The sequence below is a fragment of the Dermacentor andersoni genome, chromosome 3 (genome assembly GCF_023375885.2).
Source record: "Dermacentor andersoni chromosome 3, qqDerAnde1_hic_scaffold, whole genome shotgun sequence".
NCBI lineage: Eukaryota > Metazoa > Arthropoda > Arachnida > Ixodida > Ixodidae > Dermacentor > Dermacentor andersoni.
Window position 1 is genome coordinate 97,613,770 of NC_092816.1, and position 19,473 is coordinate 97,633,242.

Consider the following 19,473-nt stretch of genomic DNA (forward strand, 5'->3'; position numbering starts at 1 on the left):
TGCGAGAGTAGATCGGCCCTCTTTGAGAGAGAGAGTAGAATAACTCCTCCTGACAGAGTTTTATTACTCCGCCGCAAGGGAGTGGTAGTGCTATTCCGCATAGTGCCAATACTCTTCCCACAAGGGTAATAGTACTCCCCAGGACCGAGTGCTTCTACTCCTCCTAGCCGAGTATTTCTACTTCCCCAGACTGCTTGTATTCCTTCAGAACAGAGTGCTAGTACTCTTCCCGATAGTGCGAAAGCACGATGTGGAGCCTTGTAAGAAGGAATTCGCAATACACACATTTGGGGAATATTTGATACCTTGATAAGCAGCTCCTGCACTTATACTTGGAGAATCGTATGTGTCGCCGAGTTACTCAAAGGAAACATTTTCAATCTTAGAAGGCCAAAACCTTTATTGGTGAGTCACAAGACCAAATGAATAATAAATTGAGAAACATACGGACAAACACATGAAATCAGATGACAATGATGCCCATGAAATTTACAACACATCTTGCAATAAAACATAAGTGTATTCTCTGACGTTTCATGAGTATTAGCGTAGAAATATCCTAAATTATTAATTGGCTCCACCTTCTCAAATATTAAGTATACAATGGAAAGTTAAAGATAAAACAAATGTGTGCAAACTCACAAAGTATTGACACTACGATCGAAGGGAAATATTCACCACATTACTGGCCAGCAAACGCATTTCTGGCACAATACGCATGGACTTATATGGCAGAAGTTACTAGAGGAGCTGCGAAGCACGGGGCTGGTAACGTAGATAAATTGGGCAAGAAACTTCTTTTGTGTGCCATATTTTAAGACAGCAGCTCATTTGACAACGTCCTGTACAGCGTGTGGATGTTCCTGACCGAGTGTGCAGTGCATTTATAAATGTGCTGTATATTCTCATGCGAGGCCGCAGGCCTAGCTAGCTTTGATTATATTTCACATAAAATTATTCATGTATGGGCTGCACCCCATTTTTTCTAGGCGTGTCTTGTCGTGGTTCTGCAGCAATATCCTACCCGGTCTCAAAGCGGTGCAGAGGCGTATCATATTTCCTATTCAGTTGGCCTCCTCACGAAAGTAGTATCCTGGTGCTGTTGGGATTTATCCATTAAGCTTTCTCACAAATAAATAAAATTAAATTTACGATATTATCTATTGTGTAGCAAATCAGTATAAAACTGCAAGGAGCATTGGCATTAAAATCTTGCGCATCAAATTTCTTGTCATACATGGTAGCTTTTCATTCCCATTCCGGTAAGAATGCCATACTTCCGAGGAGCAGCTTGCATAATTACATGATGAATTATTGCGACTAATTGAAAATTCAGTCTAACGAAAGTATAGCATGGCTTCAGATGTGAACCAAAAATCAGATGTGATGAATATGATGCATCAAAGGCGTCATAAGCATAAAAAGCAGGGAAGTACACGAAAAAGACAAACAAAGAACCAAATCATAAATTAAGAAATGCACATTCCTGTTTCACATATCGCTTCCATGCACGTGGATTTTGCATGCGACTATACTTATGCTTGCACAATGAATCAACTACTTGAAACCAAAGCTTTTTTCCTGCTGAAGTGGTTAAGATGCGCTTAAGTAAGAAACATTATCGCACTTCACAGAATGTTCCTCTCGAAACAAGTACATACGTGTCTGGGGAGCTTAATATATCGCCTTACGGTGCATTCTATCTTAAGTCCAGAAATGTACCATGTGCAAAAATGTTTTAATTTTATTTTGCCTTATAAAAATTATGTCTGCAGAAGCCATCAAACTATGAGGCTTTTGCTTGATTAACACCATGTGTTCACATCCGCCAATTGATTAACAAGTGTTTCTCTCAGATGCTCAAAGTTCTTTGCATTGAACACATCTGTGCCTCCACTAGCCTACTTGGTTGGCAAGTAGATTGAGTCACCCTAATCAAAATATCAAATACCTGCAACAAGCTATCATATGACTATTTCACAGAAGTAGAAACCACAATTTCGCATTTTTAAAATAATTTTCAATTGCAAGTGACTATGTGGCTTCTAACTAAGACGTGTGGTGCGCACCACGGCGTATACAGTTAAAGGCTTTAAGTGCTCCTTGTTTTCACTTCGAGAGGCACGAGCGGTTCTAATGAACTGGTTTCGTTAGCATGCACTTAAACGATAATCTTAATCATGACATAGACTGTCTCCAATGCTTCCACTTTCTGGAACCTAAGAGGAAGCCGTACTTCTGAAATTAGGCGTAAAAATAGTTAAAAGGGAAGACGTGAAAATCTGTCTGCGTCATGTCAGCATTTAAATTACAGAATGACAGTGGTTTGTATTTGCGCCCTTGCTTTCACGTGCTGATAAATTAGGTAAGCACGTAACCAAGCCTGAGCTGTTGCTTTTTACAGTGAACACAGGCATCGTGCTCATTTCAAGTATGTATCATGTCACTAAGCAAATATGCAGTTTTATTGCACCACTTTTTTATGACATGGATATATCTGTTGAGAGGGAAGAGAAAAAGTAGTCACTTCTCACAAAACTAATCGGCTTTTTTAAACACATTTCTAACTTTTCAATGACACTTGCTCCTATGTGTTTGTCTCCAGAGGGCATACTTGATCTTGACTTTGCCATCAGAGACATCACATAAATATACCATCTTAAGATGACTGCCTAGAGCACGTCAGAATTTTCATCTTGTTGTGACATGCTGTATTTTGAAAGTTTTGTAGATGTTTAGTGACATGGTGCAACCAATATACCCACATTCCAGTTTTCTCGTCCAAATTGCATGGCAATGTATTTTGATTCTTTGGCATCCGCTTCTCTGAACTACGTGGAGTCGAGTAGGGCTGGCTCTTTGCCTTCTTTGTGTCCTTGCAGCTGCCTTCTTGCGTTATATAAAGCGGGCGCCTGAAAAATATCGTGTGCAAAAGTCAACAAGAAGACATGGTATAAAACAACATCAAGAAAGTCAAGAAATAAGGTCACGGCACTGAAAGAAAGTCATAGCTCTTAGTTTCCCTACATGCACGCGAAACATCAAAATGACGGCAGCAGCCAACTGCTAAACTAACTTGAATTTTTAGATTTTAGAAATGACCGTTCATCCTCGTTCCCCAACAATGTTATAATACTCCTAATAATAAATGGTATATTGGTGATAAGTCTGTCATTAGTCTGGTGTGTCACAAACACCTCTTGTGACACATCCTAAGCACGTGCCTAGTGTGCCGCCCACACCAACTCTGGTTGTGCCACTACTGAAGCCATAATTTGAGGTTCATATGGCAAAACATGATGCTCAGTGGGGATGAAAATATGGTGCTCCAGTTCAATTGATATGACTGGATGTGCCGATAAGAATGGGCAACAAGGCTTGTTATGGAAAGCTTACCCACATTTCAATACTAACATGAAACAGTTCACTGCGGCCTGCATCTAAGCTTACTAAAAGGCATGAAGTTATTTTCATTTATGAGTTGCGCAATGGAGCTCATTTTTGACAGACTCGACTACTGCTGCAGTTTCAAATCTAGCATTTTAAATTCCTAAAGGCATGTAAAAGTTGCGGTTAGACCGTAGTTGTTAGTTTATTAGACCAAGTCTTTGTTTTGTTTATGACAGACGAATGGAACACGTAATTAAAGCAACGTTTTATTTTGATAATTTCTCCACTAAAGATATTAAATTGACAAGCACATCTTGATATGCCATGCAGTAGCGAAATGCACACATTACGCTTGTAACTCTCAGAAAAAAGGTGATTTATCTGTTCATATGACATAACTCTGAAGGGTCAACTCATATTAGCAAATGCTCAGGCATGTCCAAAACAGTAAGCGTATGCAAACCCTCCTGCAATTGTAATTCCACACAGCAGCCGTTATACTCTATGCCGATGCATAACTCATCATCATCATCATCATCAGCCTGCTTACGCCCACCGCAGGGCAAAGGCCTCTCCCATACTTCTCCAACTACCTCGGTCATGTACTAATAGTGGCAATGTTGTCCCTGCAAACTTCTTAATGTCATCCAACCACCTAACTTTCTGCCGCCCCCTGCTACGCTTCCCTTCCCTTGGAATCCAGTCAGTAACGCTTAATGATCATGGGTTATCTTCCCTCCTCATTACATGTCCTTCCCATCCTCATTTCTTTTTCTTGATTTCAACTAAGATGTCATTAACTCGCGTTTGTTCCCTCACCCAATCTGCTCTTTTCTTATCCCTTAACGTTACACCCATCATTCTTCTTTCCATAGTTCATTGCGTCGACCTCAATTTAAGTAGAACCCTTTCCGTAATCCTCCAGGTTTCTTCCCCGTAGGTGAGCACTGGTAAGAGAAAGCTGTTATACACTCTTCTCTTGAGGGTTAATGACAACCTGCTGTTCATCATATGAGAATGCCTGCCAAACGCACCACAGCCCATTCTTATTCTTCTGATTATTTCAGTCTCATGATCCGGATCCGTGGTCACTACCTGCCCTAAGTAGATGTATTCCCTTACCACTTCCAGTGCCTCGCTACCTATCGTAAACTGCTGTTCTCTTCCGAGACTGTTAAACATAACTTTAGTTTTCTGCAGAATAATTTTTAGACCTACCCTTTTGCTTTGCCTCTCCAGGTCAGTGAGCATGCATTGCAATTGCTCTCCGGAGTCACTAAGCAAGGCAATATCATCAGCGAATGGCAAGTTACTAAGGTATTCTCCATTAACTTTTATCCCCAATTCTTCCCACTTCAGGTCTCTGAATACCTCCTGTAAACACGCTGTGAATAGCATTGGAGAGATCGTATCTCCATGTCTGACGCCTTTAATTATTGGGATTTTGTTGCTTTCTTCATGGAGGACTACGGTGGCTGTGGAGCCGCTATAGATATCTTTCAGTATTTTTACATACGGCTCGTCTACACCCTGATTCCGCAATGCCTCCATGACTGCTGAGGTTTCGACTGAATCAAACGCTTTTCCTAATCAATGAAAGCTATATATAAGGGGTGGTTATATTCCGCACATTTCTCTATCACCTGATTGATAGTGCGAATATGATCTATTGTTGAGTAACCTTTACGGAATCCTGCCTGGTCCTTTGGTTGACAGAAGTCTAAGGTGTTCCTGATTCTATTTGCGATTACCTTAGTAAATAATTTGTAGGCAACAGACAGTAAGCTGATTGGTCTATAATTTTTCAACTCTTTGGCGTCCCCTTTGTTATGGATTAGGATTACGTTAGCGTTCTTCCAAGATTCCGGTACCCTCGAGGTCATCAGGCATTGTGTATATAGGGTGGCCAGTCTTTCTAGAACAATGTTCCCACCATCCCTCAACAAATCTGCTGTTACCTGATCCTCCCCAGCTGCCTTCCCCCTTTGCAGCATAGCTCCCAAGGCGTTCTTTACTTCTTCCGGCGTTACTTGTGCAATTTCAAATTCCTTTAGAATTTTCTCTTTTACATTATTGTCGTGCGTGCTACTGGTACTGTATAAATCCCTATAGAACTCCTTAGCCACTTGAACTATCTCGTCGATATTAGTAATGATATTCCCGGCTTTGTCTTTTAACGCAGACATCTGATTCTTGTCTGTTCCTAGTTTCTTCTTCACTGCTTTTAGGCTTCCTCTGTTCCTGAGAGCATGTGCAATTCTATCCATATTATAGTTCCTTATGTCAGCTGCCTTACGCTTGGTGATTAACTTACAAAGTTCTGCCAGTTCTATTCTAGTTGTAGGGTTAGAGGCTTGCATACATTGGCGTTTCTTGATCAGATCTTCCGTCTCCTGCGATAGCTTACTTGTATCCTGTCTAACGGAGTTACCACCGACTTCTATTGCACACTCCTTAATGATGCCCATAATACTGTCGTTCATTGCTTCAACACTAAGGTCTTCTTCCTGAGTTAAAGCCGAATACCGGTTCTGTAACTTGATCCGGAATTCCTCTAGTTTTACTCTTACCGCTAACTCATTGATTGGCTTCTTATGTACCAGTTTCTTCCGTTCCCTCCTGAAGTCGAGGCTAATTCAAGTTCTTACCATCCTATGGTCACTGCAGCGCACCTTGCCGAGCACGTCCACATCTTGTATGATGCCAGGGTTAGCGCAGAGTATGAAATCTATTTCATTTCTAGCCTCAACATTTGGGCTCCTCCACGTCCATTTTCGGCTAACCCGCTTGCGGAAGAAGGTATTCATTATCCGCATATTGTTCTGTTTTGCACACTCTACTAATAACGCTCCCCTGCTATTCCTAGACCCTATGCCTTATTCCACCACTGACTTGTCTCCAGCTTGCTTCTTGCCTACCCTGGCATATAAGTCGCCGATCAGTATAGTGTATATTGTTTTGACTTTACCCATCGCCGATTCCACGACTTCATAAACGCTTTCGACTTCCTGGTCATGATGACTGGATGTAGGGACGTAGACCTGCACGACCTTCAATTCGTACCTCTTATTAATTTTCACAACAAGACCTGCCGCCCTCTCGTTGCATAACGCACTGCTTGACAATTCACCGAGTTCGTACACATAAGCACCCTTTCAGTTTCGCACCGTGTTCGAAAACCGCCACAGGAGACATAAAATCAGACATATAGATACACCATTTCAATGCATGAGCAAAAACGGTTCTGTCTTAGGGATAAAACCCATGAAAGCGATTTGGTGTACGACGACGACGAGCGAAAGCTTCTAGCGACAAAACAGGCCGTCGCTTGAACAGATCGCTCGGTTATGGAAATCTAGAATTCGTCGCTCGTTGCCCGGAAGTGCTATGAGCGACTAGCCAATAGCGCGAATACGAAACTGGATGTCCATCACTCAAATACTACCCATTGTCGCAGGGAACGAGCAAACGAGTGAATTTTTATATGTGCAAGGATAAGAACCTACTGCAAGACCTTCAGAAATATTTTATGCTGCTTTTTACAATGAAATACATCAACTTAAGTTTTTGAAGCACGCGTCACGCTACGTTCGACACGTATTTGGAGCCCTTATACTGGAAACAGCGGGGAGACGTCGCTAAAAATTGTCGCTAACACGGAGTACGGCTTGTAGGCGACGACCAAACGCGACAGCCACCTCCATCGCATCGCTTGTCGCTGTGACGCGATAGATCGCTTATATGGCATTTATACATTATTGAGCATAAAACGTGAATTCTTCATGCCTTTTCAGTAAGTTCAAGACAACGCACCCAATTGACCTCTTGCAGCATGCAGCTGAATGCCTGCGGCAATGTTTCGAACTAGCACTGGCGCTGCACGTAACTTCAGTGGTCACGATTACCCATTGGCGAAAGACACCGTCAATCGCGCGGCTCATTTATAACGAAAGCATGCCGCCAGCAAAATGACACCTTGTGTTATTTGACTCCTTATTTCAACAGCATTCCATACACAGTAGACTGCCAGACTGAATAAATTCAAACACCCAAAACGCACGGTAAGCACGCTCCGCATAGGATCGGAATCATGGGCTGGTGAACAAACTATCTTGAGCGTCCTCTAGCCTCACGTCTTATTGAACATACTACGCTTCTGGCAGCGTTTGCGATTTTAAAATTTCTTACGGATAGCGGCAAGTGATAAAATAAGATGCAGTTATCGCAACGACTGGATTTTTCGATTGACATCGAGAGACACGGCGCGCTTGCCTAGTCCGTTGTCAATCGCGTCGCCTCAGCGCCGCGACGACTTCCTGGCGATAGCATGTCACATACGCAGAATATGCGTCTCAGTTAGAATTCTCTTACCGTGGAGGATTTGTTGTTATGTTCAACGAATGACGAACGACATTCGTGCTTTCGCGATGACGGAAGGTGGCTGACACACGATCCCCCTTGCATGGCCTTCGTTGCTGCTCGCTGGACGGATCACCTTTCTCCGGCGCTGTGCTGTTCCGCGATGTTCTGCGCGCGCGCGGTGGGGCAACTTGGAGTTCCCAGAAGGAAGACCTGGGCCCCTTCTCTATTGTGCCCCCCACCGCCCGATTCAACTTGCCCTCCCTCCCGCTACAACGGCAGCACGCGCACTGGTGCTGCGCAGCGACCGTTTTCGGCCTCTTTGCCTCGGGCGAACGGGAACCTATATAGCTGCCGCTACTTCCCGCCCCCTTCACTCTCCGACTTACGTCTCCCTCCTCCTGTGTGCTTTTTCCTTTTTCTTTTCTTTCTGTCTTTCTTTTTTTCTTCTCACTGAACTCCTTGCTCTACATACATGGGGCTCCGCTTTCCTCTTGCCCTGCATAATTGCCAAAGTCAGCTGTAAATCTGCCAAAGCACCGAAAGTCAATCACTGTCAAAACTGTCCCTTTCGGTTTGATGTATTTGAGAACAACCGGGCACCCGGTCTGGTGTCTTCACTACCAGGGTTGAATTGGCATTTATTTGTAAACCCTGATGAAGGTCGGTCCACCGATCGAAACTGTTGAAATTACATACCTGTTCTGTTGACCTTGTAGTACCCCTCCAAAATCTTATAGATATATATATATATATATATATATATATATATATGGGAAGGTATTGGAGGGGTAAGAAAAGGCTTTCCTTTCCAGTGCCTGAATCACCTAGCAAGCAAACTACAGTTATGCCGAATGTCGTGTCATGTGAAGTCTCACACCGAGTTCGCATACGCGCAAGCAGAGGTCCGCTTCTATTCGAAGTCTGCCATTTCTCTACTCCACGACTGACATATAATATCTAGAAAAAAGAGAGAATTTCTTCTTTCGCATGTAGATGCTGACTGTGCAAGAATCCAATTACTTCAAAGCTACAGCGTGGAGATGAAAAGAAGTTTCACCCGTAGTGTGAAACATGCACTGCTCTAGCAGAGTATGAAGGTATAGCGAAGTACTAAGTGCCGCAAACGTAAGGGTCAGCGACGCTTTTGTGCGTCTGCTTCGAAGCGAGATGCATTTTCTTGCTCCATATTTATTGCTATGATGAACCTGTGTGCATGCGCGGTTTATGTAGTTTTCTTTTCCATCTCCTCAGGGACAGCAATAAATCAGTTGTGAAGGCAGCGCCCATGGTGTCCGGTCTTCCCTTCTTTGCGTCTGCACTATTTGCTCTACAATTGCTTTACCAATTATGAACCAAGTAGACGAAAGTCAAGGTATGTTGAGTACGTAATGCCACGTGTGGTCAAGGGGACACTTTCTCAGAGCGCGTTGGACATTTTCGAGAATAGATAGGTGTAAATAAACGGTGATCAAGATTTCTCCCTAATGACTATGATCAATTGTCTGAGCGGATCTACAGCAAGTGTTTCAGAAGGTGTTCCGTCCAGGTGTCCACGCTTTACTGTATTCTCTGCAGGCGAATATTCATTACTAAATTGCGATCCAGCACGGAGAGGATTGCGAAAGTTTCGAAACCGACTTGGCGGGCGATGCGGAGGGATACGAAAGCGGAGGCTTTCTTTTACAAATTGAAGTAAGCCTTTATTCCCTCCTTCGGAATAAAGAAGGCTTCTTTTCACTTTTTTTTTTCAAGCAAACAAGAAAGGCGGCCTGGATAAAAGGCAACGCATGCGGAACCGGTGCGCTTTACGCTCCACGTTATCGGTGAAACAAACATTCAAGCAGCGAACAACGGCGCCTAGAAGATTCAACGCAATGTGTAGGAGCTTAAGAACTAGGAAACGATTGTTTACGCTACCGAAATCGATTGGATCGCGTGTGCACAATTTCTCAAAGAAGGTGTTACAGGCAGAACACAGGCCGGCGCCGGTTTCTTGTGCCAGGTTTAAGATCAAAGGAACGCTTCCAGCAACCCCTTTCGATAATTCTGTAATCAATTTGCCTCGGGCGCTCGTAAAGAAAGAAAAAGAAAGTAATATCAAATATTCCTGGTTCTTGGCTATATTCCTGTTCTGTGTGCAAGCTGCGAAAATTCAAACCCTTTTCTTAACCCATCATAATTTTAAGCTGACGAAACGGATGCCCACATCAGAGACAAATAGCTAATACAGAGTATCTGTGTGCATAAAGTTGCAATAAAGGAGTATTCCTCGTACAGTGTGAATATCATTAAAACTAATGGAATCTTTAGACGCTATTCAAATGCTTCATCGCAGTGTTTTTATGCACTGCTATAGGAGACCCTCGCGAGCACGGGTACCTCTGGCTTTCGATATGTGGTGCTGGTAAAGTTTTTTTGGTGAAGTAATCTAGTTACGTACTCCGCTGAGAGAAATAATGCTATTTTTAACAACCCCCAACTACAGCCAGGAAAATGAAATGGCACGGACGTAAATCTATTTACCTGACAAAAAGAAAATGAAAGAAAAAACTCTAAAGCGTCGACCGGTTAATGAACAATACCTTCGACAAGTCACTGCCGCGTTTTACCTCTCATACAGGGCTACCAGCTTTATGCTGCGACGCCATTTTTGCCACTGACGTTCCGAGAAGTGCGCGCGCTATAAGGCAGCATTAGAATTCTTTTTTTTAAACAGGAGAGAACCGAAAGCGATTCATCAAGACTATCGTTCCCCTAATGTAACGAAGTTATTCTTCATAAAAAAAATGTTGGCACAACAATAGATCACGTGGAATTCGGAGAATATTTCGGACTCGTAAGCGAACAAAATCAAATGGATGTGCTACAGGGAACACGCACCGGCATAAATTGCGCGCTTCAGTTCGTGCAAAAGTAGAAGTCAAACAAAATATTAAGGGGGAAATCCATCAGCAACGGTTGAACCAACAACAATGACCACCGTAACTTCAGCGATGGCCTTGCCTTGTGCTTAAACTGCTTAGCAACTACGCTGAATACATTTCTGTGTTGTTCTTTCTTTTTGCTCTTAGGAAGCGGGCAACGAAGAAGCTGCGGTCCTGCTATTTCCCCGACAAAATTTAAAGAGGGAGATTAGTTGCTTAGTCATGCGGGATAGAAACAATACCATGGGATTTTCAATAAAATTACGCGAACAATATCTGCGCGGCAAATTAAAGACACGCATTCATTATCCATGAAATTAAAACAATGAGCCCGAAGCGCTACAAAGGCAAAAATTACCACTGAACTAATGGATTTTCCGAGTTCAACTTTTAATCAGTGGAGCCTCATGGAAAAACAGAAGTAAAAATTTCGGATCTTTCTCGATATTATCTCTCTCTAATGGATCCGAAGCGAGTTTTTTATACCCAACTGTTAGTTTGCAGCGCACCAGCTAGCGCTCCTTGCATTAGCATATGAAGCACCATGGCCTGATTGAAATGGGGCAATATGAACAAAATGAAACACACACACACGAACGCGCGCACACACACGCGCACACATACACACACACACACACACACACACGCACACACATTAATATATATGTAGCACACAAGCACATAGACTCGTAAGCAGAGACGCGCACACAAACACGCACTCACACACACCACACAGAGACGCGCGCACGCACACACACTCGCACGTACACGCGCAGGCACACAGGTACACGAACGTACACACGTGCAAACACACACAACCATACGCACACACACGCACGCACGCACACACACACAGATGCACACGCGCTAGCACACATACACACACGCACACACACCCGCGCACGCGCGCGCACGCAGGCGCATGTACACGAAACCAATTCTGCAAAGCATGTATTATTTGCACTCCAAATATACTGCACTGCAGTATATTGCAAATGGGAACGATGCAGTCGAACGAATTTGTTCAGACAAATCAAAGACGGAGGATTGGGAATGACGCATTTCTTTATACGACAGGTGATAAACCGGTTTTTACTTTCTCGCGACTTAAGCGACCCTTTCTTGCGCACAGTGTGCCAAGTGAGGCTAGGGAGCGCGGTACCTGGCTAGGTAGTCTGTACAAAGAATATGAGCGGTCATGTTGGTGGATTTCTTAAAGAAGTTATTTTAAGTGTACGGTTCTTGTCCGTCAGATTTTCAAATGAGTACCTTTTTTCAGTGAAACGTAAAACTCTGTACAAAGATGTATGCGATGTAGTTCTCCCTGTTCCAATGTACAGGGCCATATGCAGTGGAGGCCAAGGGCAAGACGTGCTTAATTAAGCGGGTCAAAAGAATGCAAATAACGCCAGGGACCAAGCCTTTATTTTTTAAGCTTCACAAGGGTACGTTGACTGCCAAAAACTTTTTAGAAGATCGTGGTTTTTTTCTTACCCTGGGGGTCACATTGCTTGATATGTAAGAAACCAGGAACTATAGATCATGTATTTCTAAATTGTTGGGCGGGTGTCTTCGTTTGGGATGTACTTCAAAGGTCTATCAAAAAGACTTTTCTTTAGATCCACAAGGTATTACATATTTATGTATAGAAAACGATGATGAACTGCCGTTTGACCACACTATGCTAGTTGGCCTTCACTGTCTATGGCGCGCCCGTATGGCGGGGTACCACTGCGATCCGGATGCTCGGAATGCACGAATGCTTTTTCGAGAATGCATGTCGAGATTTATACAAATTCAGAAAGCACAAGATTGTGTACCTGTGTGGTTGTCAAGGGTGGAACCCTTGACCGCGGTCAAAGTATACTAAAATAGTCAGCCCCGTACGGCTGGCACTTGGTGCTGAAAACTTACTAATTTATATTTTTTTCTCAAATATCATTTGTTGCTTGATATAGTTGTACAAAACAGGCAATAAATAAATAAATAAATAAACTCTACAACGCAAACACATTGGAGGACAACTGCAAACGATCCGTTATTTACCATCCAAACAATTTATGGTAATCCTTCACCATAGAATATTATGTATTTCATGATTTGTACTCAGAACAGTATGCTCTTATAGAGGGTGCCCCAGCTAACATTGGCCAGTGCTTAAAAATAGGCGAATGCCACGTAGCTCGAGAGAGCAAAGGCAATGTTGTTTGCCGTCGCTTGGAGACACTCAAATTATTTTGTTTCATTACCCCTAACTACGCAATTAGTCTTAATTAATTAATCAGCTTCTCAAATATTATAACTAGATCAAAAGTGTCAATTAGAAAATTGTAGAGCGACATGAAAGACTCCCGATACGTGTTTCTGCTGCTCAATACGCGCTATACAAAAGTGTTTTTCCGTGCGCGAGAGGAGCCCGCAAATGCACGCAAAATTGTCACGCGACTGGGCGTTCGAGACACATTGCATGTATTCGCTTTCACGATTTAACAAAAATAAAATTGTGAGGTACTATTCACTTCGCTTAATTGATGCTTAAATGTACAATAAAAAAATGAACATCGCGAAAGCACATAAACGAATAAAGAAGGAAAGGAGGAAGCAGATAAGGAAATATGCAATTAAGGATGCGTATTAAGATGCGTAATTGCATATGCACTGTTGGCACGTTGCAGGCGTGAAAAATTCGCTTCGTGCAGTCACTGAGCAGTTATCTTTGTCGCAAGGAGAGGCTCCACGATGTCGGGACGCACAGCTTACGCTGCGCCTGGCGTATTTTATGGGGGGAGTCGTGTTTCTACTGGTGCCAGCATATCGTAAGCAGAGACAGAGGCCATTTGTCACAGATGCACATACGCCCTCGCTTCCTCTGCCTTTTTTCCCCGAAAGAATAGTGAAATGACACAAATCAAATGGAGAAACACGCTCAACCCGGCCATTTTGTCGTTGGAGCCTTGGCCTACTGACAGAAGGGCAGACTTGACGCATGCAAGGGCAATTCCCAGTTTTACGCCTTTAAGGGCTCGAATCTGCCTTGTATGTTGTATTTCATGCGTCTTTTCCATTCTAAGACAAGCTTTGTGAGTCAAAGCTTCTAACTCTGTCGCATTCTATATTTATTTTTGTTGTCATTATGTTCCATGCCCTGAGGGGGCTGACAGTATGAATAAACGAAATGAAATGAAAAAATCACGCTTCGCCCGCAAAAACTAGTCTGCATTGTGAGACTCCAAATGCACGCCGAGGCCTTGTTTGTGCCTTACGCTTATTGCAATGCCAAAGCGGGAGTCGCCATTGCTGTAAATGTCTCTCCAAGGGAACAAAGTTTACCTACGCCACTGCTGCAGCCGTAAAGTGCGAGCCCCAAGGGCGCCAAATGAAGTTAAGCAATCTTATTCTCAGCCTTCGGGGAATCAACGACCGGTTTACTGCCCAATAGCTCATCGACGTAGCCAGCTGTGACCCTGTTCATGCGACTCAGCCGTGCGTCTTTTGAGGGCCGCCCTCTCGTAAGGCAATTTCTTAAGTGGTTAGCACGGCTCCTGTGAAATCCCACTGTGTTGCGAAAAAGCGTTTTATCATTTGGTTTTTTTTTACTGTCTTTAACGGGAGCGTCTTTGTGTTTTGTTATTCTGCGAACCATATTTAATTTTCCTTTAAGTTTGCCTTGGAGCATATGGCGCAATTCGAGTTGTTGAGGTGGATTACTTGGACTGGCGGCCATTACACCCACGACAAGATGCAATTTCCACGCAGACAAATAAAGCGATTCTACATTTAACTTTTCAGTTGCTCACTTTAGAGTGCATGTTCAAAATGTAGGAGTAAAATTATGTGTCCTTAAGTGAAATCATTAGTATAGTGTGAATTTCAGAACATGCATGCTTGAAATGCACTACCTTATGTGACTGGTTTCCTAGTAAATTTCCCCCAGGACACCCTCTAGCTCTGTTCTGGACGATAATGAATGTAACACCACTGCAGCTTTTAGCCGATCTGAGCTTGTTGAAAGGTGGTGAGAGGGGTGGGGAAGGGAGGAGGGTTGTGTACATAGATCTAGAATCTGGCACTGGTGTCCGAATTTATGCTTCGTGAATGCGAATTCAGTGAAGCGTGCCTTCTCTCCTGCAGTTGAAAGTTAAATCGTTCTTTATCGAATCTATGAATATTCAACTTGAATATTGCAATTTATTGTGAAGATAACTTCTATCGCGCCCACAAATTCACTTGGATAGACGGAACAATCGAGCCAGTTAAAAGTGATTCAGAAGTTACCTTCGAACTAAAGAATAAATCAATAAACATGGTTTACTCGGCAGATGAGCAGTGAAAAGAAATGCGCAGTGGGTCCCAGGCTATAAAAGAAACTATTGTGTAATTTTGCACTCAACCCATAAGATCATATCTTTCAGAATTTCGGTTTTTATGTATAGTTCACTCCCTATATTGGGAGCCCATCGGTAAAAAGGCGCATGGTTATCTTTGTGCGATTGCTTTCTTTTTTCCAGTATCTAAAAATATCATATGGGATATAAGCGCACATGTAGTAAGAGTTTTTCATATATTGACTTAATCGGCGTAGCCAAGGAGCGTACCCATCAGTGCTTGCGTGGTGTGTCTGGATGAAAAAGAATATCTGCGTCGAGAAACAAGTCCTATCGTTGATCGTCTTTTGCCATGAGTCGTTCGTTTTCTGATAAAACAATGAAATATCGGAGTGTATTTGCAGCCATACCTTCAAAATGTTAGTGTGTTAGCTATAACTTTTTTAATGGTACACGATTGTGATTGAGTGGAACGTGAAAATTTCAACCGAAGTAGCATGTGTGAAGCTGTAAAAAAAAGATATCTAGATTGGACCTGAAGTTAAAAAAAAAATGTAAAACGTTGCCCACATCAGTACTGATACGCCGAATCGGCCGAACCAAAAGCCTCCACTGCATACATAGCTCATGGGTTGGCTCTGAAGCACTGTCAGAATGAACGACATGAAACAACACCTAACACATTATCTTTAGTATTTAGCGAAGGATGAAGGTTGTGGCTACAAACAAAGCTGGTGGGCCACGTCTGATATTTAAAAAAATAAGCAAATCCAATGCACATGCGGCAAGCCACGTGAAACGAAGCTTCAGTCAGGCGCCCAGGCAGTCAGTCATCAGCGCTTACTGTTCCTGCGCTGTAAACACGTTTACACGCTTAAAGGCGTTTTCTTATCGCACTGGTCAGGCGCCCAGGCTTAGCGTTAGGGCCTTACAAAATTTTATAGAGACCAACAACAGGGCTCTAACTAGATGTGCGATGAAAAAAGACGTAGTTGAAAACTATGTAATCATTCTGACAGCTTAGGCAGAGAGAAACATCCAACAAGAAAATTTCACATTTTTGCAGTGTAGAAATGTGCATGTCGTAACGGTTGTTACGTGGTCATGGTCAATAATAGCGCGGGACCGGCACTCGACGTGAGAGTGCTTCCGCCCCGACCTGTTTATTTCGGTGATGCCAAGTTCCCGCACACCGAGGCTCCACGGTGCAAGGCGCCCTGAAGGGTTCTTAAATTCGAATCGCGGCGTATATAGTCGCGTCTTCTCCATCGACAACCTGCCCACCATCGTTGTGAAGATGAACGAATTTATCATGCTTCCTTACCTGGAAACCACGACACAGTTTCCTATCATCTTTCTTTTAGTTTTCCGACTGCAACTATACGCTGATGGTATCCCTCCCTCGCTCTGAGAACATGAACTCGTTTCTCCTATGTCGTCGCAAGCGATTATGTATTTATTCATTTTTCTTGCTCAACTCAGTGTGAGCATAAACAGACAGCCCGAACAGAGCGAGTCCTCCTTTCGAAGCTGTCGAAACAACCTCGAAAGAAAAACATCGTGTTCATCGGTACTAACAGTGCCGACTCTGCCCCTATAAGTGAACGTGCTCACTTCTTAAATCGGGTACCATTACCTTGAGTACTTTGGTGAAATTCCCCATTCCAATAATTCTGAACATTATATTTTTCTCTTTATTAAGCTGTTTTAGTTCCGTGCCTTCGTCTTTCCTTCCCCATGCTTCTTTCTTTCCCGATTGTGATCCAGCAAGCGCGGGCAGATGAAACGTTCCCGTATATTCCCGGCATGTATTCATTCTGATGCACAATTTCCCTCTGCGTTTAAAGTAAGACACGTTTCATGAGTCCGTTTTTTTTAACTGTCTATGAAGCAGCTAGGGGTGCCAGTAATGCACATGAAGTAGAAATGAGCGCTTGAACGCTTGACCATCCAGTGGAAAACTTGCGCAAAGGAACAGCCCGCTACGTAGCACAAACCCCCTCCAAGGTAACTGAAAAGCGTTTGTTCTCATCTTCATTTCTCTTATTGAAACCGAGTGACCCAGCGAAGGAACCGCGAAATAAGGCCTTCCATGGCTGAGGATCCAGGATTTAATTCGCGCGAGTGCAAACACAGAGTAATACCCCTGACACACGGGCACTCTAAAGTCCTTTAGGTAAGGGGACATCTACCGGAAAGGCGTTCAAGGGCAGTGACACACGACAAAGGAGTATCTCCTTTACAGCACACTTCCTTTTCGGGAAAGGAGATCGCGCAACTACTTTTCGAGCGGAAAAGGAGTTACTGTCGCACACAGCGTGCACAACTTGTCAATAAAAGGAAACCTGCCACACAACTACGGTGCCCATAGGTATTTATTTTACTTTGCGAAAATGTTTTAATTGTTATCGGTAATACAATTTGTCGAATGGTGAAGATTTCCTCTAGCTATACTCTCAAACGCTCGCATAACGTCGCTAGTGCCGCCATGTTGAATTCCGGCAGCGTCGTCGTCGTTTGCTGCGCGCATGTGGTGTGTTCACGTCGCGAGATCGAGACTGCACAATCAGCGCCCGCAGGAAATACCCAGAAGAAACCGCAGTTGTTGGAATAACATATTGAATAAATCGCGTTACGCCTGCGCGCACAAAGGAAGGGACGACAAAGACGTGAAAAGGGACGACAGAAAGGTGGGCATCACCAGAATAAACAGCACGCACCGCAAAACACCGGCTGCACATAGTTGCTGGACCAAGTTAAATGGCTGCTAACAACGCAAAAACGCGAATAAAATAAACGACTATAAGCATTATTAGGCATCAACAATGAAAAAAAAATATTTTTAGGTTCTACAGTAGCTAAGTGTAATTAAATACGCAGCTTTTTAAGAGTGTTTTCTCTCTTGTGGCTTTAACAGCCAGCGCTATTTTTCTTGCGGCGTTCATCTGAGGAACTACCTAAAGAAGTTCAGTGCGGTGCCGTGTGTCATCGGCGCAACTCCTTTCTCCAAAGGGTCCCTCAGAGTAGCAAAAGGGGTTTACTGGAAAGGACTTTAGTTTTGCCCGTGTGTCAGGGGTAGAATTTGACTGGGAAAACCTTCTGCCCTTTGTAAGGAGGGAGAACGAATGAAATGTGCAACCGTTGTCATCCAATATTTGCCAGAACCACGGACAAAAGGTTAAGCTCCCCAAAATGAGTTCCCGGAGAGAAACTCATCTGCTATGCTAAGCTCCGCGCTTCGTGGCGCCGATATTCGCGACGCTTCAATGCACTGGCAAAAGTACAAAAATTTCGTGAACTTTATATCAGCTCGTTGTGAAACAACGCGCAACAACATCGCGACCAAGGAAAATTGAGAGAAGCGCACACTCTCGACACACTGGCGTTTCGGGCGAAAAACATGAAACTCCAGGTTGTTTCGCACGGATCGGCGGGATTAGCGACGTTCGTATATGAAACACCAGTTTCATGGCGTTTCGACAGGTCGGTGTAGCTCCAAAGCTGGAGCACTTTTCAGAGAGGTGTTTTCGTAATCCATAGTTTGTGAACCCGGTTGGTTAGGCTGCATTTGAAAAGGGGGAAAGAGGAACTCAAAAATGGGAAAGAGAGAACTTGACAGTGCGCAGGGAGACACGCCATAGAAAGCGCTCGTTGTTTAGGTCCATGGCAAGATAGTGTATACCAAGTAACGTAGCACCGCTTCTGTGACTTTGCACGTGACACATGCACGAAGCTCCCGTTCCAGGACCTTCTCTCTTATAAAAGGCCTGTCATGGAAGTGCCTTAAAGTTGTCCGAAGTGCAAAGCTGTGACCTTCGTATGATGGGTAATCACGCATGAATTATTTTACGATTGCTTCTACGCCACATGTGTCGCAATCGAGACTACGGTTTCCATCATAAGCGATTGTGTAGTTTACGCACGTGAAGCCGGATAATTTAGCTAATTGAAAATTTGTTTTGCTCTCCCTGAAGAACAATTACTGCGTGCTGCCGCTAAGTGATTTTTCTTCAGGCCAGCCTTCTAGTTATAGCATTCATAAAACCTGGTATACTTTCTGGAGATGCGTGTTACTTTTCCACGTATCGTGCAGCTGTTTCAAGCATGCCTGCACGTTTCATTGAGTTTTCATATTAACGTTTTTTCGAATAACGTATGAGATGTTATTCTGCGCTCGTGTCAATGAGTCCCTTTGTTTGTCTTTGTGTGTAAGTCACACTGAATTTTCAACACGAAACCATACCAAGTTGCTCGCTCTCCGACACTCCTAATGATAATGCCTCTAAACTAGCTTTGTGCGTTTTTACCACGAATAGCCTCTTTGTTCCATAATGTTGTTTTCATGGCGCGTTTTCGTTTACAGATAACTGAATTGCATATTGTCCATCGTTGCAACTGAAACCAACCGTATTTTTTCTCCTGTCGCCTGTGCTACTCGCCATACTATGCCGAAACGAAGTAGTCGATTTGGT

At 43.5% G+C, this 19,473-nt stretch overlaps 1 long non-coding RNA gene across 1 annotated transcript; it reads right to left on the minus strand.

Annotated features, from left to right (window-relative positions):
* Nucleotides 1-382: 382 nt before the first annotated feature.
* LOC129387265 (uncharacterized) lies at nucleotides 383-8,479 on the minus strand. The gene is made up of 2 exons (XR_008614523.2): nucleotides 7,762-8,479; nucleotides 383-2,912 (listed from the first exon to the last, which is right to left on the minus strand). It is a non-coding gene; the product is annotated as an uncharacterized lncRNA (long non-coding RNA).
* Between the last annotated feature and the right edge of the window lie 10,994 nt (nucleotides 8,480-19,473).